The sequence below is a fragment of the Macaca fascicularis genome, chromosome 6, assembly GCF_037993035.2.
Source record: "Macaca fascicularis isolate 582-1 chromosome 6, T2T-MFA8v1.1".
Lineage (NCBI taxonomy): Eukaryota > Metazoa > Chordata > Mammalia > Primates > Cercopithecidae > Macaca > Macaca fascicularis.
The window spans coordinates 95727871-95751680 of NC_088380.1; the positions used below are offsets into that span (position 1 = coordinate 95727871).

General features: G+C 35.1%; 1 long non-coding RNA gene across 1 annotated transcript in view; it reads left to right on the plus strand.

The window, feature by feature from the left end:
• Positions 1-3147: 3147 nt before the first annotated feature.
• Positions 3148-23810, plus strand: part of LOC123573892 (uncharacterized) — a 79499-nt gene continuing 58836 nt past the window's right edge. Inside the window, exon 1 of the long non-coding RNA XR_006698599.2 lies at positions 3148-3297. This is a non-coding gene — a long non-coding RNA (uncharacterized lncRNA). The remainder of the gene's footprint in view (positions 3298-23810) is intronic.

Consider the following 23810-nt stretch of genomic DNA (forward strand, 5'->3'; position numbering starts at 1 on the left):
TTTTTTCTGTTTTATATTTGTATCTTAATAAAAATGGATCTCAAATGGTGGTGCTAGTTGGAGAATTCAGCTATTATTTGATATTAGTCTTAAGACATTTTCTTGTCAATTTGTAGAGGGAAATTTCCATTTAAGGGCACATTCTCAGAAGGGATAAAACATGGAGTGGTGGTGAAAGGAGAAAATTGCCTGACCAGCTAGACTGGCTTGTTTAATCTAATGGCAATAAATAACACTATCTATTTTTAAAAAAGAAATTTTAAGGACCATTCTCCAAATTTGAAGAGACTTAGAAAAATGATATTTTTAGCAGTTTAGAAAAATGATTTTTTCAATATAATCTAATATTTTGCCAACTTTTCATTTAAAAAGTCATATTTTTAATTTAGTGAATTTGAGAGTTGGTTTTCTCAAAACCTATATAAAATGCTTTATGAGTGTGAAAGAGAAAATAGATAAACTAAGACTTGTTGAACTTTAGCTAAGAAGATTAATTATTTTTCACTTTCAATTTAAGAGAAACAGCTCATTTGTTGCTTTGTTTTACTTCTAGAATGTAATTTATCTTGTGCCAAAGAGGCAAGAATGAATCCAAATTAGAAATCCAAATGTAGAACACATGTTTTTTTACTCAAATACCATTAAAATGATGGCATAAATAAAAAATATTAAGAAATATATAAGGCAAAAGAAAATAGTCAAGGACAAGAGGACAGAAAACATCATGTAATAAAGATCAACATAATATTTTAAAGTATATGTAAAATGGACAAGTGACAACTCACTAAGACTAGAAAAATCTGAATTTTAGTTCTGTTTTCATGCTGAGGATCAATCAACAAACAATTTGATTTATTCCAAGGATTTGGGGATTGGCAACAGCTGCATGTTGGATATGATGGTGGCAGGACAAAAGCAGGAAGAATGTTGAAAGCTGGTAACACAAAGCAATTAAGCCACTTACTCTACCTGCACTCCAAATCACCAGCAGAAGACTCCCTCCTCAACTCCAGCAGAGGTCTGGATGTTTATTTTTCTGGGAGGACAAACCAGAAGGACTCTGGGTTCAGGAACAATGGGCACGTTTGAACATGGTGGATCTGTACTCAACTCCTAGGTTTATATCTCCTAGTGTGTAGACTGGAAGGTTCCTCAGGGAGAAACTGGAAGAACCAAGAGGAGAGCTATTTAGATATTGCTCTCCAGTAATCCTGCACACTGAGGCTCTTCAGCTGATAAGCCCCTTCCCACCTAGAGTCATTTCCCTGATGAGTACTAGCTAGTAGGCCTATGAAAAATTGCTCAACTTCATTAGTCCCGAAGGAAATGAAATTTAAAGCCACAGTGATATATCACTACACACTTGCCAGAATATGAAAATGAAAGCAACAGGGAGGAGAAAGGGAGGAACAGAATTCTTACGTATTGTTGGTAGGTGTTACAAATTGGTACACTTGCTTTGGAAAACTGATAGTACTCCTATACCTAAATGCCCTATGATCTACCCTGGATGAAAAGGCAGTGAAAATGAGGACATATATTCACCAAAAGACATGTACAGTAAAGTTTATAGCAGTTTGCTTAATAATAGCCCAAGAAATAACATAAATGCCCAAAAACAGTTCAATGGATGAAGAGTGCTCTTTTCATATAACCAAATTGCTACACTATGATAAAGAAAACCATTCTGTTATTTGCAATATTAATGATGAATCTCACAGATATGTGGTTGAATGAAAGACATCAGATGCAAAAGAGTACATAATACATGATTCTATTTGTATGTTGTTCAAAAACAGGCATAGTTAATCTTTGATGATAGAGGTCAAATTGTTGGTTACCTATGAAGATGTTGACTGAGAGAAGGCAGCAGGAAGTCTTTGAGGTGTTGGAAATATTTTTTATCTTGATTTGGGTTATAGTACACAGTGTTTACATATGCAAACATTTATCAAGATATATAATTAAGTTTTATGCAGTTCACTGCTTATAAACTAAGTCTCCATAATAAGTAAAAAGGAGAAAATAAAAAGTAAATTACAGTATCCTTCCAAGAAATTGTTACAGTTCTCAAGGCTGTTAATCAAGATTCTGGCTGTCCTTTCAGGGACCTAGTGTGACTGCACCTCCTCTCTTTTTTGCAGATAAGCATGGGCCTGTGACTTTCTGTGACTGATAAAATGTGAGTAAAAGTGACATGAGTTCTTTCTGGGTGGAAGTTTTGAAGTAGCCAGAGTGTGGCTTGCCATGTTGCCTTTCCCCTACTTCAGTCCTGAGATCCTTCGGAGGGTGGAGACTCAGTTGCCTTAGCCTCTGAGTAAGAATGATGTGGAGCTGAGTACTTAGTCTCTTTGACTCATAGTATCAGTGAGAAATAAACATCTGCTGTATTAAACTACTGATATTTGGGATTGCTTTCTACTCCAACACAATACAATTCATTTTGACGGATTCTAGAGTCTAGCTTCCAAAAGGAGAGAAAGGAGATAAAAAGGAGTGAGAAAAATGTCAAAGAAATAAGGTAAAAACATTTCCCAGAAAGGAGTGGCGGGGGCGGGAAGGGGTGGGACGGGGGACTTTAATTTCGAGACTGAAAGACCCTCCCAGTGTTGAGTATAAGGAATGAATGGAACAAAACCCACATAAAACATGTTATTGTGGCACTGTAGAATACTGAAGTGAAGAGATTATACTAAAAGCTCATAGACAGGGGTACAAACAGATCACAAACAAAGAATTAAGAATCAGAACAGACTTGGACTTCCTGCAATAAATTCTGGAAGCTAGAAGGCAATGAAATACCTTTTAAAATTCTACAAAACATATACAATCTGGTTTTAAATCCCAGCCAATCTTTCAATCAGATGTGAGTGTGAAAATAAAGACATTTTAAGAGGCAATGCTTCAAGATATATATCTCTAGCTTACCTTTTCTCCCAAAGCTCTTTTAATATATGCTGCACTAAAATAATCTAGAAAGATGATATAGTATGATACAGTATCTCACAATATTGCCCACTCTCCTTTCTTAGCAACAGAATAACTGAAATAAAGACAAATTTCCTATCATGCCTTCCTTGAAGGTAGGCATGGCCATTTGAGGTAGTGAGTTTGACTTGCTTTTCCTTTCTTTTCCGTAGTATACACGTAGTGGCTGAAGCTCCGTCAGACATCTTGTATCACAACCTGGTGTCCCAGGAAATAAAAAGCAAGCACAGCAAAGCAACGCAATCTTAGGGTTCTTATTTCCTAACAATATAGTTTCCATTCTACTGCAGGACCATTCTTTTGTCCATGGTAAGTAGACTCCTGTTTCATTTAATCCTTTGTGTTGTTTTTCTGTTTTTCAGAGACGAGGGAAATTCTAACTCAAAGGGATTCTCTGAAAGGCGATTGAACACAGGGGAATGGCAGAGGAAATCCCCAGGAATGACAACAAAGGGAAATCTTAAGTTTTGAAGCAACAGTGTTCCAAAAGGGCTATATCTTATTTTTCTTATTATAGAAAGTCAATATATAATATCCAAAATTTAAAAATTGAGATTTAATAATATAAACATGTTATTTGGGAATATAAGCTAAATATCAGGGGAAACATTGAAGAGAACCAAAATAAGTTTCCTCTGGGGAATGACAAGCAAGAGTGAAAAGGGGTGAGAATGGGTGGCATAGGATAACACCGTTTTCTATTATGAGCTTTGGTGAATTATTAGATCCATTAAACTCTGGAAATGTCTTTATTATTTGCTGTATTTATAGTGATAAATGATATAAATAACTTTTTAAAGAAACTGAATATTTGTAACTGCAATTTGCATTTTCAGCTGCATGTGAACCAGAATGGTAAGGAAATTCTATTATTTGTGCTAGTTGACTTACTGGAAGGTGGTTGAAAGAAATGGCATTCTTAAATTGAGAGACAAAGGTCAAAGACAAGCAATGACTTCGCTGTTAAAACGTATATCATGAAGCACAACTCCTTAACGGCATACAGTGGCAGTCCATGGGGAGTGAGGAGCAGTGCCTTTGGTTTGTATCTGTGACTTATTGCTATGACATGATACTATTACATTTTGGTTTTTAGCATTTTTAAAGAGGAAGTAATAGTTATGAGAGATGAAGAACTCAGAATTAAGTACTGTAGTTATACACAGAAGGGTAATTTGGTTTTGATGTATTGGCCTGGGCCTGTTAACTAATAATACCAAATTTTAAGTAGCATCTCACCAGTATGAAAAAAAGGTTGCATCATTATTTATGTCTAAACTATAGTGTGTTTCACACAGGATTATGGTAAAGGTCAGGCCATGTTTCTCTGAATTAAAAGCTATTCTGAGCTATCGCATTCCTAATCAACTCAGACCTAAAGGTGCATAGCTCAGTTATAATGAGGCACAATAAATTTAAATAAACTGCAAGATACTGTATAGTGATTTATATGAGCACTGTGGTATCCTTTTAACTCATTAGCAATGAATGATACTATGTGTTTGCAACTGTTTTTTTGCTGTATAACTATTTTTTAATCACAATATTTCTTAGGAAAAGTGCCTTATGCTCCCATTTTCTTTCTGTATGTGTAAAGTAAAAGGCAAAGGGTGCTCCTGGCATGTACTCAAACATGAGTCACAGCAGAAAGAAACTGTCAAATATCCATGCAAATAAATTTCGTAAATTAACAATTTGTAACTGGGCTCACATGTTTATAGTTTCACAGTATAGAATTGCCATGGGACTTGGGAAAAGAAATTGAAGGTTATGTGCAGGTTTCTGAATTATACTTCAGATTTATCCTTGTGGAGGAATTTTTAAAAATCTATTGAACACATTTGGGCATTTATTAAGAAACAAAAATAAAACACCAATATTTAGCTAGAAACTATTCTGATTAACACATGAAAGGAGTTTTATTTACCATCTTTCGTTCTCTTATGTTCACCCAATAATTTTTATAAACAGCATATCACTATAGTTTGCTCATATGGCAAATTTACACAAAGCACAGAGATTTAATTTCATTTAGTAAAACTCTTTTAAAAAATTTCTGGATTGGGAACATCTCATGTATGCATGATCAAACATTCATTTAGAAAGGGAGTAATAGAATTGGTCAAATTCCTTTAATGGATGACTCAAATAACATTCACTTTTTGTGGTGATCAGAGGAGACTGGCTTAATATCCTGAGACCTGTGCCTCCTAATGCTTAAGAAATGTATCCAGATGTTACATTTGTCTTAAGTCCCACTCTTCATACTTGAAATGGTCTCACTATTGCTGGAATTGAGTTTCTTTTAAGCAGGGCTTTGTATTGAAGCTGGATTTCTTTCTTGGGGCCCAGCAAAAAATTTCTTCCTCCAAGGCCCTGACCTGGGGATTTCATCTGCCATTCTCTTTTGTTCAATCCCCTTCATTGCTTTTGGGTTTTATTATCAATTACATATCCTTCCCAATTTTTTTTTTTTTTTGGTTGGTGAGTTTTTACTGGATATAAACTTGGTCTTGTACTTATTAATTCTGTAATAATGTGACAGATGCTGCTAAATATCCCCCAATGTTTAGTTTTGTCTTCCTCCTTTTAGCAGTGGAATGGAAGTTTTATCTAGCTGAGTGACCATTCAACTACTAACTAATTTCTCAGCCTCCTTTGATGTTAGGTTTTATGGACTGAATTGTGTCCCCACAAAATTCACATGTTGAAGTCCTGATCCCCATTCCCTTAGAATGTGACTGTATTTGCAGATAGGGTCTTTAAAGAGGTAATTAAGATTAAATGCGGTCATTAGCATGAGTCCTAATCCAATATAACTGGTGTTCTTATAAGGATACTAGGACACAGACACACACAGAGGAAAGACCATGTGAAGATGAAGGAACAAGACAGACATCTCTAGGCCAAGGAGAGAGGCTTCAGAAAAAATAAACCCTGCAAATACTATGATCTCAAATGTCTAGCCTCTAGAATTGTGAGAAAATAAATTTCTGTTATTGAAGTCATCCAGTCTGTGGTACTTTGCTGTGGAACTCTACAAACTAGTATTCTAGGTGTGGCCATGACATTGAGTTTGCATTAATGAGGTATAAGCAGAAGTGATGTGTGTAGATTCCAGGTCATTTTCTTAAAAGCTAAGTCAAAATATGCTAGGTTGTCTCTTTACTTTCTTACAGGCTGGAACATAGATGTTGTGGGGGCTCAGCTTTGAGTTTTCAAATAAGGACAATACCTGGGGCAACAGGATAGAAGAAACCTGGGCCCCTGAATGACTTCATGGAGAAGAGCCATTCAGCTAGCCAGGACTACTTACATCTGGATTATTATGTAGGAGATACACAAACTTTTATCTTACTTAAGCTACTGAATTTTTTTGTGGGGGTGAAGGAGGGTCTTTGTTACTATAGCTTAGCCTTTCCCCTAACAACAACAAAAAAACATTTTATAGAGTATCAGACAAAGGACTCCTACTCTATTTCCATTTTAATTTTCACTTATATTCTACGCATAACGTAATACAGTTACACATCATAAGCTATAAACATTTATAATGTAAATATGTAAAAGTGATAGTATCTATATACTTTTTGATTGCATATTACATTGTGACACAACTGCCATTTTTATTACAATTCCATTTCCATTACAGATGTAGCAGTAATATGTTTAAAGAATGCTTCTGTCTTTCCTTTTATTAGTCATTATCAACAGGTCTTAATGATCATAAATAAACTCAATTTCATCCTTCCTGAAGATCATCTGACCACAGGTGTCACCTAATGGTCCTTGTAAATAAAAGAGATGGTGTCAACCCACAGTCTGGCCCCATACACCTGGTCGCCATTCAAGACCTTCTCTAAGGGCTTTCTGATTACATTTTGTTATTATTGTTACTTGTTAACCTTTTACTAAACTATGAGGCTGGAACATATGGAATTATTTTTCACAGGCTTATTGATTTTCTACCAGTTCCTTTATGATCATATGAAGTGATTTTTTACATTCACTGATGTTCATTGGATGTGAGTTTGGTGGACATCATACCCACCCTTCCATCTCCTACTCGTTTCTGGTCATTTCAGATGACTTCTACATTTTAGAGCATCAGTGTACAATGTTCTTTCTAAAATTGTTTTTGTAATCAGAAAGTCCAACCTTCTTTCTAATCTAACTTTATATAATCTTGCTGCTCTTTTTTGGTAATCTGTTACGTGTTGAATGGGTGTGTTTTAATGCTCAAAACCTAATAATTGCAGCAAATAGAAAGATAATGCCCCCTAAGTGAACTGGTGCATCAAATGGCACTAGTAGCCACTTGGAACTTCTTTCCATTTTGACTTATATGAAATAACTTGTAAGCAGAACAGCTTCACAGACGTGTTCAACTAGAGTACTGTTGGGAACTAAAAGATGGGCATTTTCTTGCTATCTCCCAAGAAAAGGATAAGTTTAGCTTGACTGAATGGTGGTAATTCCGTCTACCCACTCTTGCATTGAGTGATTAACCCACTGGAAGTCTGTGATCTTCTTTGAAGTCCCTAGCTTCAAAAGACTCCCCACATGAGGCCTATTCATATAAACTTGAGTTCCTCTAAGTAGTAAAAAAAAAAAAAAAAAAAAACTTCTGCATTTTACTCTTAATTTTCTTTTTCAGTTGATGAAATATCTTTGAGCATCAATAGGATTTTGAGATTATCATAATTTGTTCTCAGATGCACTACTGGGAGGGTAAAACTCAATGGTCCTGGCACGCAGTATTCTGTTCCATGTAAATCAGGCAGGAAAGTGACTCTACATTACTCTTTGGGTTTTGTTGAAGCAATAACTCTGTCTTGCCATCAGGTTATTGTTTTATTCTAAAGAACAATAAATTGAGATTGTGAGAGCATTTTAAATGCCAAAATAAACATTTATTCTTTGAATTTTTGAAGAGGAAATGCAAATTATTGCATTTTATTGACTTTCTGGACCCTGGAGAGTGTACTCTATTTGGTAATTTGAGATTTCATTAAGTAACCGGGCATAGTTCTCAGTGGAGAAGGGCAAATAAAATACTTAGATTGAGTGGTCACTTTAAAAAAGTAAGTTTCTTCCCCTCCATTAATTTTTGTAGAAAATAATTCATTTCAAATGAGAATTGAAATTATCCTAGTCCTAAAACATCTCATAATTGGCTGCCATGCCAAAAAAAAAAAAAAAAAGAAAAAAAAGAAAATTAACCCAGTAAGATAACGGAAAACATGAGGCCTAAATATAAAAATTTAAGCCCAATAGACAACACATATGTATTTAAGCTATTAATTACCATCAATATATTATATGCTGAGCATTATAATAAACAGAATAAAGTGGTGTGAAAGATTTAGATTTTACAGAATTCATAAGGTAAGGGCATGTTAAAATAATGACTTATTCAGATATGTTGTGGTTAGAAGTTTTCAAAGTCTGACTAGAGTCCTAAAATATTTAGGAGGTGTATTCGTTCATTTATTCAGCAAATATTTATTGAGAAAGTACTACATTTTAACCAAGATGGCCTTAAGATTCCTCTTCATTTCACTTAACTTTAGACAGGTTTCTTCCTGACTATAGATTCCTAAACATCTTTTTCCTGGAGCACGTACTTTAGGAAATTTGCAATTGTAAATTTTTTCTCTTTGATATATAAATCCTCTCCTAACTTCTTGCCAGTTTTACAACCGAGGAATGTCTTTCTCAAGGACCTGGAAGCCATCCCTTTGAAATGTAATTATCAGGAAAGAGCACCCGGTCTCTCAGTCTCTGTGGGACTGGAGGAGCCTTACTTAAATAAATGCCAATTAGCAAATATGAATGGCTTAATCACCATGGTCAGTCACCTCCCTAACATCCGCCAGTATTTTTCCATTAGCTCACTCTGCTGCTTAAAGTTTCTCCCCTCTTTGGTTTCAGGGTCTCAGCAGATGTGAGTTCAATCTCTCTTCCCTATTTTAATAGTCTTGATTAAATTTTTCTTTACCTATTTACCTTGTCCAGTGGAACCTTTCTTTAACAATTCCAAATGCTATTTTATTGGGGAATGTATGACACGATTGGGATAGGTATTGTCCTTGCCCTCAAAGAGCTTAAAACTATTAAGGTTATAAAAATTCCTTCCTTGTAAAGTCAAGTTCAAATCTACATCATAGATCCATTTAATTCATGTATTAGGCCATTCTCACATTGCTATAAAAAATACCTAAGACTGGGTAATTTATAAGAAAAGAGATTTAATTTGCTTACAGCTCTGCAGGCTGTACAGGACATGTGCTTCTGAGGAGGCCACAGGAAGCTTCCAATCATGGCAGAAGGCAAAAGCACATCACATGGCAGAAGTGGGAAGGTCGGGGGGAGGTGCCACACACTTATAAACCACCAGATCTTACTAGAACTTACTATCACCAGGAAAATACCAAGAGGATGGTCCTAAGTCATTCCTGAGTAATCCACCCCCATCTTCCAATCACCTCCAGGTTCCACCTCCAACACCGGTAATTAAAATTCATATCTACAAACTTGGCCAATTGAGAGGTCCTCTAGACTGAGGATGCTTATCTGAAAGCTTCTGGATCAGAGCTCATCTCAATTTCTACCCAAAGTCATGCTTATATGCAGGTTGAATAATGGTGTGATTTGAAGGGCAGTAGCATGATATTTTACTTAGAAATATCTTTTCTGTCAGGGTTGCTGGATGTTTGAAATACCTTATGTAAACATATGTTACTTTGTATTGACAATTACCTTTTCTCTCACTTTCTTTTCAAATATGATAAATAAACTGCTAACATCCCAGTATGAAGTAATACATCATATAGTCCTCCTCTGTGACATGAAAGAGGCAGAGTATCATAACTTTGGGAGGTTGATTTAGAGAGGAGCAGAGGGAATGAAGGAGAATGTTGAGAGTACAGTTCTTGGATAATTTTTGCAGAGCTAGTAAGTGTTGTCAGGGTGGGTTTTATTAAATAACTCACATAAAATAACTCGTAGAAATCAAACACATAAACATTACTTGGGAAAATAGAGAATGATCATGGTTAAAAAAAATGGCTGAGTGATTTGGGGTCAGAACTAAAGCTTCCAAAAGTAAATAAGTACATGTGCTATTTATCTTGATTTTTTCCTTAGGTATATATAGTTCTTTTTTTTTTTTTTTTTTTTTTTCCTGAGACAGAGTCTCTCTCTGTCACCCAGGCTGGAGTTCAGTGGCATGATCTCGGCTCACTGCAACCTCCACCTTTCCAGGTTCATGCCATTCTCCTGCCTCAGTTTCCTGAATAGCTGGGACTACAGGCACCCGCCACCGCACCCGGCTAATTTTTTTGTATTTTTAGTAGAGATGGGGTTTCACCGTGTTAGCCAGGATGGTCTTGATCTCCTGACCTTGTGATCTGCCCGCCTCGGCCTCCCAAAGTGCTGGGATTACAGGCGTGAGCCACCACGCCCTGCCAGGTATATATAGTTCTTAATATCTATCAGGGCAAACATGTTTTTGACACACCTAAAATAGCTACTAGGTATTTTCCTTTGTATTTCTCTCCTCGTTCTTACTTACCCTGTGTCCAACTGCTTTTCCAAAGATGAAATATTTTTAAAGTAATGTAAATATGTGGTCTGAAGAAATTCCATCTGATGGAAAAATTAGGCTAAAAAGGGACTTTGCATGTGTGATCATGTGGATCTGGCGTGCTCTGCTCACAGATCTACCTGTGATTTCTTTCTTGTTCATGACTCAATGCACATCATCTCTTTTTGAAACCCTCCCTGGCCATCAAAAATAAAGTAGCTCCCCCGCACACCCTGCCACTAGCACAGATAGATTCTGTCCCATGACTCTATTTTATATTTGTCATAACATTTATTACTACCTAGAATCATTATTTCTTCAGTTTATTTACTTATTTATTAACTGTTTTCTCCCATTAGGAAATAAGCTCCATGTAATAATGAATATTGTCTACATTGTTCAGTGTTATTTCTGCAGAGCCTCAATTATGACTGATGCATGGTGCACTCTCTAATGAAGAAAACTTCATATTACATTTATTTTTTTACCTAAGTATATTAACTCATCTCTTCCTCCTTTTGCCATGAATTAATTTTGCTGTTATTTGCTTTCCATATATTATATTTACAACAAAAATTACTCTTCGTACTTTGCCAATTAATTCCCTTAAATTCTAGTTGAGGAATGAATGTTTGTTCGCAATTGCGTTTATTTTCTATTTTGTATTTGTGTCCTATACTATTGGGAAAATATATGAAAACTAGAATGTGTCTTATTATGTACAATTTATTTCAAACACATGAAGGTTATATAAGGAAGAAGGCTTTATCAAAACTTAATTTGTAGGATGAAAGGAGTTGACAAGTTCCATCACCGGCTCATATATGCAATATACAAAGATTAGCCCCCATGAGAAGCCCTTCAAAGACATACTTTCTGGTTTTGTTTACTACAATCACAAGTATTCTCTTTGCTTTGTTCTGGAGGTTGCTTAATATATCATTTGGTTCTACATGTTTCTTTCTCCTGATTTTTTTTATACTGTCAGATTCTGCCATGTCCATTCAAATCTAAAATTGTCTGAAACTATCTAAGTCACAACAAATCTGCTGTGTGAATAAAATCTTTATGGAGAGCTGTGAGGTTTCCAAGGCACATGCATAATAGAAATTCAATATCACTTCATTTGAGTTCAGGCAGAACTACCAATAGCTGCATTTCACAGAGACCCACAAATTGTGCTATGAAAAGAATGATTACGACAGAATGCCAAGCCTGTGTATGGGGGCCTGGTAAATGTATTCCAGGGTCAGTGTGTGGATCACCTCAGGGTGGTGCTGATAGGGAGAGGGGTGCTCTCAAGTTCAAAATTATATTAGGAGCATCTAATAGTAACCAATTTTGATTGTTAATACACATTCTTTTTAGTATAAAAACTAAATTCAAGTAGGAAAAATGGCAATCTGCACAAGCTGTTTTAAAATGGAGAATTTGGCATTAGGCTATTTAACTTTAGTGCCAACAAAGCAGTTAGCCAAAAAAAAAAAAAAAAAAAAAAAAAAGCTCGTAAGTACAAAATTTATTTTTTTAATGCTTAAAGAGTTAATAAGAAGTAATTCTCTTTAGGACAAAAATTAAAGTATAAAGAATTTCTGTGTGTTCCTGAGTAAGAGAGGAAGAAAGAGAGAGGAGAATTCAAATAGAATTAGAGTAAATATTAGCAGGGAAACAGTTAAAAGAGAATTAAAATTATTTTAGGGACTATTTTAGACCAGCATATGATTAACTTTACCTATGTAGATTCTAACCTCTAAGGATATGAATAATATAAAATTAAATGTGCTGAATTATGTTTCCATCAATATTTTTCATTTTGGGCCTTTTTTTTTTTCAACTAACTTTTTACCTAATACCTATATTTAAACATACTTTAACATCAAAAAATCTAAATTTAATATTTTAGCATACAACTTATTTGTGAAAAAATAGTTGTCTAATAATACTCATTAGTTGGTTCACACATTATTTTCTAAAGAGTTAACTGAACAACTAAAATATGCCCCGTGCAATTTATAGTTCTTAAAATCAAATTAGAGCTCAAGAGTTAGGTCATTATTACAATTAATCTTAATTTAGCATGAAAATGTGTGTCTATGTAATGCTGTATTTTGATAGCTAGAGCATCTTTAGATGACTTAGGCATAATTAATATTTCTTTATAACTTCTAAAAGAAAAATTACTCATAATAATATATGGTCATAAACTAATAAGTAGAATATCTGTTAAGTGAAACATCCAAAATAAATTTTATCTACTGATCATTTTGAAATAGCCACAATTTCTATGAGATTACATACATTCAAGATGATTTTAGAAAGAAATAAATATACAATAGAGATGTTATTTTTTCATTATTAAAACATGATTGAGTCAACAGAGTGTATACAGATAACTAGAAAAAACTATTTTTGTTATGTTCACCTGATCTCTCCTGATGTCCTCCCAAAATCCATATGTTGAAACCCTAACTCCCAAGGTGATAGTGTTAAGAGACTGGGCTTTTTGACAGGCTGTGGCCTGATGAATAGCTTTAGTGCTCCTTTAAAACAGGACCAAAGGAACTCATTGGCCCCTTCACCATGGGAGGTCTCAAGGAGAAGGCACCACCTATGGACCAGAAAATGGGCCCACACCAGACACTATATCTGCTGGCGCATTGATTTTACGCTTCCCAGCCTCTAAAACTGTAAGAAATAAATTTCTGTTGTGTATAAGCTACTCAGTTTATGGTATTTTGTTATAGTAGCCTGAATGGACAAAGACTGACTACACATGAAAACAAAGCTGATCCTGAGTAGTACTATTGAAATTTTGTTTAAACAAACACTGAGAAAAAATTTCTGTGATGCGTTATCAAATATTTTTAAAATGTCAACCGTGAATGGAATATTTTGAGTACATATGAAATAAGTTGGCTTATAAAGCACAATACTTTATTCTAATTCAGTACTTTTTATTTGTTGACAAGTATTTCTGAACATCTATAGAATAATCAGGATATGCTAAGACCCAAACAATAATGACAGCTGCTGTTTACTGAACACCTACAGTTTTCCAAACATTGAGAGGTGGTATTGTATGGCATTTAAGGCTGTTTACTTTTTAACCAGAAGCTCTATTCAAATCCTGCTTTAGTCTCTTACTAGTTGTGAGGCCTTTGGAAGGTGATTTGCACCTCTGTTACCATTTCTGTAAAACAGAGACGATAGCAGTACCTACTTCATAATGTTCCTTTGAGGAAAGATTATGTGAATTCATGAATTAAACCCCTTGAACCAATGTTTGGTACACAATAAGTACTTACAAAATTTTGATTAGTATTACTTGTTTCATTATTTTATCATGGCTTTCCTTAATAATTCTTGGGGAAAAGATGTATTATGATTATTTTATAGATGAGACAACTGAGATTAAAGTGTTATATGCAAGTTTTCCCAATTCACATAGACAGTAATAGAGTTGTAAACTCCCAAGTTCATGCTCCTTCCACTCTATTGCTTTGTCTCCAAAAGTACTGGAGACCCAAAATTACTGGAGAAACAATGTAAACAATAGCTGTAGCAATAAAAATGGATAATAGATGTGAGTTCTTGGCAAGTATATTAAAACAATCCTCAAATCAACAACAACAATAATATTATTATTGTGGTTTTTTTTTTTTTTTTTTTTTTTGAGATGGAGTCTTGCTCTGTCACCCAGGATAGAGTGCACTGGCACAATCTTGACTCACTGTAGCCTCCACCTCCCAGGTTCAAGTGATTCTCGTGCCTCAGCCTCCCGAGTAGCTGGGACAACAGGTGCATGCCACCACACCCAACTAATTTTTGTATTTTTAGTGGAGATGGGGTTTCACCATGTTGTCCAGGCTGGTCTTGAACTCCTGACCCCAAGTGATTGGCCTGCCTCAGCCTCCCAAAATGCTGGGATTACAGTCATGAGCCACTGCATCTGGCCAACATTATTATTATCTCTATTTTATAGATGAGGAAACTGAGACATAGAAGAGATTCCTAACCTGCTCAAAGTCCTACTGCTAGTAAGTGGCAGAAGTGCAAATGCTCCTTGAATATCTCGTATGTCCCCAAGTGAAGCTCATATTTGCTCAGAAATGGATGAATTTCTCAGGTCTCCAGGTACTTACCCAGCACTGATGTGCTCTATTGCTGAACCACAGCTCCATGAGGCAACAGCAGTTCTGTTCTTTGCATCCCTTACAAACCCTGCTGCTACCCCACATTACACTGCACAGCACAAGTCTATGCTTCCTCTGCTTCACTGAGGTGCTTACAGCAGTCCTTTCCACTGTTGACTACCTTGGACCCAAACTCAGAGGTGATCTATGGTGGAATTGAGAGGACTTTCTTTATATTTTTCTGATGGTACTGTTAAGGAACCTGAGGGAATGATCCTGTGTTCCCAAAGTGTTACAGGTTTCCAATTTTTATTTTAGTCTTCTTTTGTTGGTCATGCATCCAGAAACTCTACTAGCAATGGATCAATTATGAGTGACCATCTTGTACTGAGTGCCTTCTTATCTGGCATGACTGGCGATATGATGCTGACTTGAATTTATCATGTCTGGTTCCCTAAAACTTTTCTCCATCCATCCCCAGTTTGTCAGACATGTAGCAGACATATAGCAGAACATGCCAGACATATAGCAGAACCCCAGAATGGGCACACTTTAAATTGTGTCCCAGGATTCTCCTGTGCATGCTTGCAAATAAAACGTTCCCAGTCTATAAATTTATCTATGCATGCTTGGATCTTGGAAGTGGCCAACAGAGGGCAATGATTCAAGGTGAGGACTTCACCAACCAAACATAAAGAAATTAATGATAATGTTATTTTAAAGATCCTCTTTTCTCCTTTTCTTTTCTTTTCTTCTCTTCCTTTCTTTCTTTCTTCTTTTTTTTTTTTTTTTGGTTGGAGTTTCGCTTTTGTTGCCCAGGCTGGAGTGCAATGGTGTGATCTCGTCTCATTGCAACCTCCGCCTCATGGGTTCAAGTGATTCTCCTGCCTCAGCCTTCTGAGTAGTTGGGATTACAGGCATTTATCACCACACCCGGCTAATTTTATATTTTTAGTAGAGACAAGGTTTCTCCATGTTGGTCAGGCTGGTCTCAATCTCCCGACCTCAGGTGATCTGCCCGCCTTGGCCTCCCGAAGTGTTGGAATTATAGGCATGAGCCACCGTGCCCGACAAGATCCTCATTTCTTAACCATGTCCAATAACAGACTAGACTATATTTTATTTTTTTGGTCAATACTCCTAAATTATATTCAGAACTTAGTAAGCTTATGATATTAATACATAGCCAAATGTAATATGGAAACAAAAATACTATTAATATGTTTAATATATTTAGGAAAGTGGGTACAGTCTTAGGTATTTTATGAAATGTAATGTTTATTTTCATTAAACAATTATGTATGTGCATAATCACCAAACAAAATATATAAACATCTATCTATCTGTAATATATATTTGATAAATATATATAGTTTGGTATCAATGTGTGTATATATACCTTGTGAGTGTGTATGTCTGTGTGTGTGTGTGTGTGTGTGTGTATGTATAAGCATGAGTCATATTAAGATAAAAGGTGCAGGTAAAACAAATTGGAAGTAAAACATCAAGGCTAACTTTTAAATTGGGAATTCAAGCTTCCCAATTTGTATATATGTATATACACAACTATCAATTTCCATGTGTTTTTAGAAATTATTTCTCTCTTATGTTCATCTTATTGGTGGTAATGTTTCTTTAGGTGGATCAAACTGATTTCATATGGTTGAGACAGGGCTGACCCTAGCCCCTGCTTGCAGACTGGTGAAATTCTCAGACCTGTCCAGTGGATATATTGTGTTACCCTCGGCACCACTTTGATTGGTTCAGGACTGGGTATGTGACACAAACTGTAAACAGTCAGAACTCTAGAACTTTTGCCTGAGCTACTTAGAGTACTAGTAAGTTCAATAAAGCCACTGTTGCCCATATTTGCCACCACAGAATAAGTGATGAATATCTTGAGTACACTGAGTTCCAGAGTTCTTATCTACCAGGGAACTTTTAATAATAAATCAACACCTTGTCTTTTTGCCTAGTCCAATTGTGTTGCAGCTTTTTCAGTCATGTTGTTTGGCTGTTGGGAGGGAGTGTTACAGCTCTTTAACTCCCACCAATGGTAAGCTCCGGGTTCTTGTCCCACAACCAAGAAGAAAAAGGTGCATGGACACCAGAGAGTAAGGCAGAGTCAGATTTATTAAGTGACAGAAAAGCTCTCGGCAAAGAGAGAGGACCCTAAAGAGGTTTGCTGGCTATGAAGCTGAGTCCAGGGTTTTCATGGACTGGGAAGGGGGAGGAGTGTGCTGATTGGTCTGCAGGCTGTCATGGAGAAAGCACTACTCAGAAAGAGGTATAATAGTGTAAAAAACCAATTGGAGGCAGAGATGAAGGCTTAACCTGGGACCTTGGCCCAGGACAAATCAGGGGCTGAAGCAATGATTCACCCTGTGTAAGTGAAAACTTCCCAGTTTCATGGTTCCCAGTCACATGGTTATTTAAAAAAAAAAAGAAAGAAAAGAAAACTCAGACTGCGGCCAATCACAAAAAGGTAGATATATGTAAAATACATGAAAAGTAAAAGACTAAGGCACACCAAGGAGATTGAACTGCATCCAAAAAGGAGTGGAATTTGTTCATCTGGGTTCACAGAGTAGATGTTTCCATTCAAGGACAAGGGCTTTTTCTTATCTGGGGCCTGCAGTTTGATTTTCAGGCTGTTTTTGGTTTGAAGGAGTTTTGCTAAGGACTCCCCTAACTGCCTGCCTGACTGGTTTATTCCTTCCTTCTCTGTTAATTGAATCGAATAATTTTAAAATCTCATCTTAGTCAGAAAAGTCCTAAGAGGATGGAATAGTTTGGAAAATTAAAATAAATTTAAGTCATGCACACTTAAAGGAAAAGCTGGCATTCTCAATTTAAATGTTAGACTTGATGTTTTATCTTAAAATATTTTTAATCTGTAGCTTTTGACTTAATATTAATCATGCTAATGATAACTTTTTAATTACATTTAATAAAACTTTTTAATTACACTTAAAAAGAAAAGGCAAAACAATTGATAACTTTTTAATTGTGTAATTATTTTGCCTTTTTTAATCTGCTAAATCTTCTTTTTTCATACAGGGAAAGTTAGGTTAACCTTCATGAATAATAAGGGCTATCTTATACTTTCATTTTAAAGAAAAATTCGATGTTTTAGCAAGTTATTCAGGCAAAATAAAAGCACTCTACCAAAATGCTTTTTTCATTATTTTCTCATTACTTTTGTTGTTGTTCACGTTGGACTGCTACTTACTTGTCTAATAAAGCATTATTTGCCAAAACTCTTGACATGAAAGCAGCCAACCTCAGGTTAGTCTTACCTCTTGAGACATACTTCATTGCTTACTACTTATGCCTGGCTTTTGAAGACTCAGGAATTTAGAAATAGACTGAGCCATATTAAATAACCTACAATTATGACACGCAATATTTGAGTACACAATTTGACATACAATTGTTTCAGAAGCTTCCTGATTGTGTTATTGTATTCTTGATTTCTATTGTGTCCTTTGAAAGTGTTGTATTCAGAAGTGTCTGATTTTGTCTCCTATTGTTAAGACAGTAAACATTTGTAAACATTCCAAGTCATCTGAGCTGAAAAAGTCATTTTATGTTTTTCTTGTAAAATATTTAATTGAAAGAGTTGAATACAGGTGTACTCCACTTTTAAAATGTTAAAATTACATAACAGTAATTACATAATAAAAGTAACTTGTAATGTAGCTGTTTGACTTCCAAATAAAATTTCTTAAGAATTTATTGAAATGGCAAGTTTTTGAAGAACAAAACATTTTACAGTAATACTTTGCTTTATTTTTCTCTCTATAATAGTTTTGTCTAGTCTTGCAAAAAATAACAGAACAAAAGGGAAATTTTGTTTTATTTAATTTTCAAACAGAAGCTCATGTATGTTGATTTTGAGCCAGAAATTATGCTAAGCATTGTATCATTCCTTAAGGTACTCACAGTGTAGATGAGGATACAGATAAATACATATCAATCACAATGTCCATGGTGTTTCTGATATATGAAGAAAAATAAATCTTAGTATCATCTCCCAAGAAACTCGTGATGTAGTATGGGGGAGAACTTATGCAAACAGTAAACTGTAACAAACAATGCTATAGGGTAAATTATAAACACTAATATATGGTGCTTGCAATGCTATAAGAAACCAGAGAAAGAAAATATCATTTTCAATTGAGGATTTCACAATTAGTAAAACTGTATATGCAGGTAGCAAATGGCAGAGTATTCAGAACTAGAGCAAATGTATATTAAAAGCCTCAGTGATGTAGGAAACCTAGAAAAAAAAATTTAAGAGAGAGTGTTTTTAGCTGACTGGAGGATGAAACAATTGGCAAATCACATGGAAAGTTGGAAGCGTTGGCCAGGTGTGGTGGCAGGCACCTGTAGTCCCAGCTACTTGGGAGGCTGAGGCAGGACAATGGCGAGAATCTGGAATGTGGAACTTGCAGTCAGCCAAGATCGCACCACTGCACTCCAGCCTGGGTGACAGAGGGAGACTCTGTCTCAAAAAAAGAAAAAAAAAAAAAAAAAAAAAAAAGTTGGGAGTGTTTCTGAGATGGGAAGTTGCAGGATGATCATGGTATTAAAAAAAAAATCCAGTAGTGGGTATATATACATAGAAATACAGAGAAACTGCCTAGAGGCAGGATGTTTTCTTTGAAGGCTATTTTAGTAACATTAAGGGATAACAATATGAAATAGGACAGGAGTAAGTGAGAGAAATACAGAAAATTGACAGTGGAATTATTATTATGCTACAGTTTATGTGCTTCTCTGGCTAACTCAGTATGAAAGAGAAATAGTAGAAATTATATTCCAAAGTCATGTTCAATATTACCAAGTTTAGTGTGTTATAGAATGGCAGTTATAAAGCTATGGCTGGGGTTAACGTCACACTCTTTAAAACTTCCACAATTACTGCTTATACTTCTAGGTTTAGGTGGTTGTCATCTAAACAGAAGCCATTTCTCTGAGTAGGAATCCATAGTATAGATAGGTCTAGGCAAAAGTGCTAGAATAAATGTGACATTTGGACAATAGAAAAAGATTGTTCACATATGAAGAATTATATAGTTTGTTTACATCACGATTTAAGGAATTATCAAAAAATAAGAAGGATATTAGTGTTTCTTTGATAGTGGGAGTGTAATTATTATACCAATCTGTAATTAAGAATTAATGAACTATTAACAAATTATGAAATATTTATGTGGTTCTTAGAAGTCTGCCTCTGTAAAATATTTTAGCCCTATTTTGCAATATTTATTTTTCTTTTATTGTATAACATGGTAATCATATACTTATTATTAAAGAGTTGGTTCATTTTAAAGCATGAAAGAGTTAAACTCTTAAAAACACCGGGTTGAATTTTCATAGCGATATTCTGATCGCACAAGAGTACTTTCTAACAAAACTTGAGAAATTCCTCTTGGGGTCTTTTTACACCCAAAGCAAAATTATTTTTCTCATTTGAATTTTTTTCCAATCTTTTTTTAACTCTTGAAAAACTTATCTAATGACTTTAATTTAAAAATGGTGACTTCCTATTGGTTTTTAATGACAATGTCAGTTTTAGAATAGTTCCTGGTTTCTTAGAAGAAGACAAAGGTTAATGAATCCTGTAAGAGCCAAGTAAATGAGTTTTGCTAATTTTTTAAAGAGAGAGTCTCTGAACTGTAGAATATATATATATGTATATAAAATGTGTGTGTGTATAAGTAATATGCATATATATGTGCACACACACTGTGTTTGTGTTGTGGGTGTGTTGTGTGTGTGTGTGTGTGTGTGTATGTGTTCTTGAAAGGCCACGTGTATCTGGAGCTATTCCATATAGGGAAGCAAGTAAAGCTTTGTGGGATGTGTATATAAACTCACTTTATATTTAGGTGACTCATGCATGCATACTTTTATTTCAATGTGTGATTATTTGAATTTCAATTCACACATTGAAGACTTTCTCTTTTAAATACATGAAATAAAATCCAGTGCCAGGAAGAATCTACTTTTACAATCTTAACATTTTCTATTTCAAATACCTTCCAAAATATTGTAATCAGATATTAATTACCCTGGGTAAATTTTTTTTGTCTTTGGATCAGGTTATCAACTCATATTAAAACTATTGCACTGCTATGTAATACAGAATATGCTGTTTGTGAAGAATTGCAGTCTTGATTTCCTCTTTGAGTTTAACTCTGAGATAGCTCTGATTAGATTAGGAACATAAATTAACTTCTGCCCTTACCCCAGTTTCCACTAAGCAGGTACACAGGTGAGGGAGCATTAGAAGTACCCTGGCCTTAGACATAGAGTAAGAATGCAGTGGAGGAGAAATGGACAAGAGGAAGGTAATTTTTTTCCCAAGCCAACTAGATTCTGGGTGTATTGTGAGAACCAGGGTGAGGAAGATTATTTGATAGTGACAGAGGGGTTCACTTGCAGAGAATAAAATATTTACCTTGCATAGATTCAATCATGGACAATTGTGAATTTCTAGGATGTGGCCACTTTGCTCTAAGCCCTTGGGAGACCACAATGAGCCAAACCAACGAAGTAGACTTAAATTTTATTGAGGGGTCCAATTTAAACAGGTGTTTTACATCTGATAGGGAAAGCACAAATCACCTTTGTCACTTACTGACTATGATGTGACTAGTACTCATATGAAATTGGTACTCTGTGTCCAATTTATAAATGAAAAAGAACCCAGGAAATTCAAGTAGATCACCAAAATCATGTAATTGTAAGTGATAGATTTAACACATCAGTCAGTTTCAAAAAGCGGGTATCCTTTTTACCATAGCACACATGCATTGAGAGGTTCATGGAAGATTATGAGCAGATGTAGTTCACCAAATCTGGAAACATGGACTTTAGAGGGGAACTCTCGTGACCCTGAACTTTGCCCTTTAACAGACCTGTGACCTTAGAATGGTTACTTAAAGCCGGAAGCCTTAGTGGGATAATTATATATCTGTCTCATCAGATTATTGGGTAATTATATATCTGTCTCATCAGATTATTGTGAGGATTAGGATAATAAATAGTAAACATTTAGCATAGTGACTGGAACATAATAAGTGTTAAAACATTATCTCTTATTATCATCATCATTATTATTTATGATATTTTATTATTCTTTCCTGACAAGGGAAACTATTTGCCCTTTTAAAATCTGTACCTAGAATGAAGGATTATGGCTGAAAATGGTAAGAAAAAATATGTATGAATTTAAAGGTATAAAATTTAGGAGACACAAGGTATATAAAGACTATTCTATTGGTTTCAACCTTATTTTAAAATTGAACTGAATTGTCTCCAGATACTTGGATCATTTTGGTGTTTTCCAACATTACGCATTTAAATTAGAGGTATATTTTCACTACTGAATTTTTATATGAAAAAAGTACATTTGATGGAATTACTAGAAACACAGGACATTTAACTGAAAACACAAATGCGTTATTTATTATATTTGCATAAATATATTTGTGCCATATACATTCCCTTTTTCTAGGTTCTAAATAGTGCTGCCTTGCAATTGCATATTAAGTTTACAATTATACACAAACTATGCAATTAAATGCTTACTTGGAATTAGGAATTATAAACTTTCCTGCATATATAGTAGCTCCTAAAGAATGTAATGTACTTGTAGTAATATCCACTATATTGTGTGTTGCTTTTCTGCTGTTAAGCAAAGGGATAGAGTGGGGAAATAATTTCACACTGCATATAATGCATCTGATATGAAGGAAACTTGAAAATTATTTAGTTACAGATTTCTCTGACCAGGCTTGCAAAGTGGCATATATTATGTTAATGGGCAAGCATTTGAAAATGAATTTGAATATTAAATGCACTAAGTTTGGGTTCTGACATGAAGGAAGGCATAGCTGGTATACAATTTACAAACAGGTTCTTGTTAACTCTTTCATTACTGTTGCTCACAATCATGCTTTGTGCTTAAAAATTGAAGAGTCATATTTTTCACTGAAAATTTATAAGAATGAAAATGATTATGGTATACAAGTGAAGTTCTGTTACGATATTAGATTGTAAACCATATTCTGTGTTCAGTTGTATTCTATGGAAAATAGTTGCTTATTCATTGAAAGTTTATAAGTAGAAACGAAATGAGCAACATCAATCACTGTATTAATGGCATACTATATTTTGCAGCTTTCATTTGTAAAGTAACACATTTGAGTTGGCATATACTGGAAGTATACTACCAAGCCACCATTGTACATTCAACCCAAATATCTTGTTCTCAGGTCCAAGCAGAGACCACAAATGTACTATTAGTGGATTCATAGTGTTTAAATTTACGGAAAATGAATAGTTAATAGTAAGTCTTCCAACCAAAGCATATTTTTATTGAAAGAGCAAAGCATTATAGTACACCGGATGTTTTAGGTCATTTATTTTGTTTTTGCTCTGGGTCATTTTACAAAAGCACTTCTGCTCTCTAGCGTTAAAATGAGAGCCACTCTACTCCCCAGATATTACCCAGCAGCACTTGGGGGCTCTTAATGATTAATACCATCACCGTCCAGCCACAAACCTTTCTGCCGCAGATAATGCCAGGCAGCAAGCGCGCTTGACACTTTTAATGTATAATTAAGTAGGAAAAGTCAGCACTCAGTATGCAAATTTTTCAAAATGATAAATGATGCCATACAGCAGTAGGGATTGATTTGGTGTAAATGAAACTAATTAAGGAAATGTCAAACATAATTAATAAAACAGGTTTAAGCTGCAAAACATTGTCAATTGAATGAATGAGGAGGCATTGGCTCCCATTGTTTCGGCTTTATTTAGGGCTTGTGTTTAGCTTGTACTCTGTTCCTAAATGCACTTTCGCTACCTCACACCCTCCACTACCAATTCCCAGAGAGGGGGAAAATAAATTTGCTTGTCTCTCCACTGACTGCAGAAATTAATTGCAGAAATCTTGTCCCATCCAAGTGTTACATTCACTCACAGGACATTAACATAACTAATTTGAAAGAGCCCAAATGACTGCATAATAGAGCACTGTCAGTATGCCTGACAGTCTTTGGTCATACCAAATTAGCTTGGTTTTC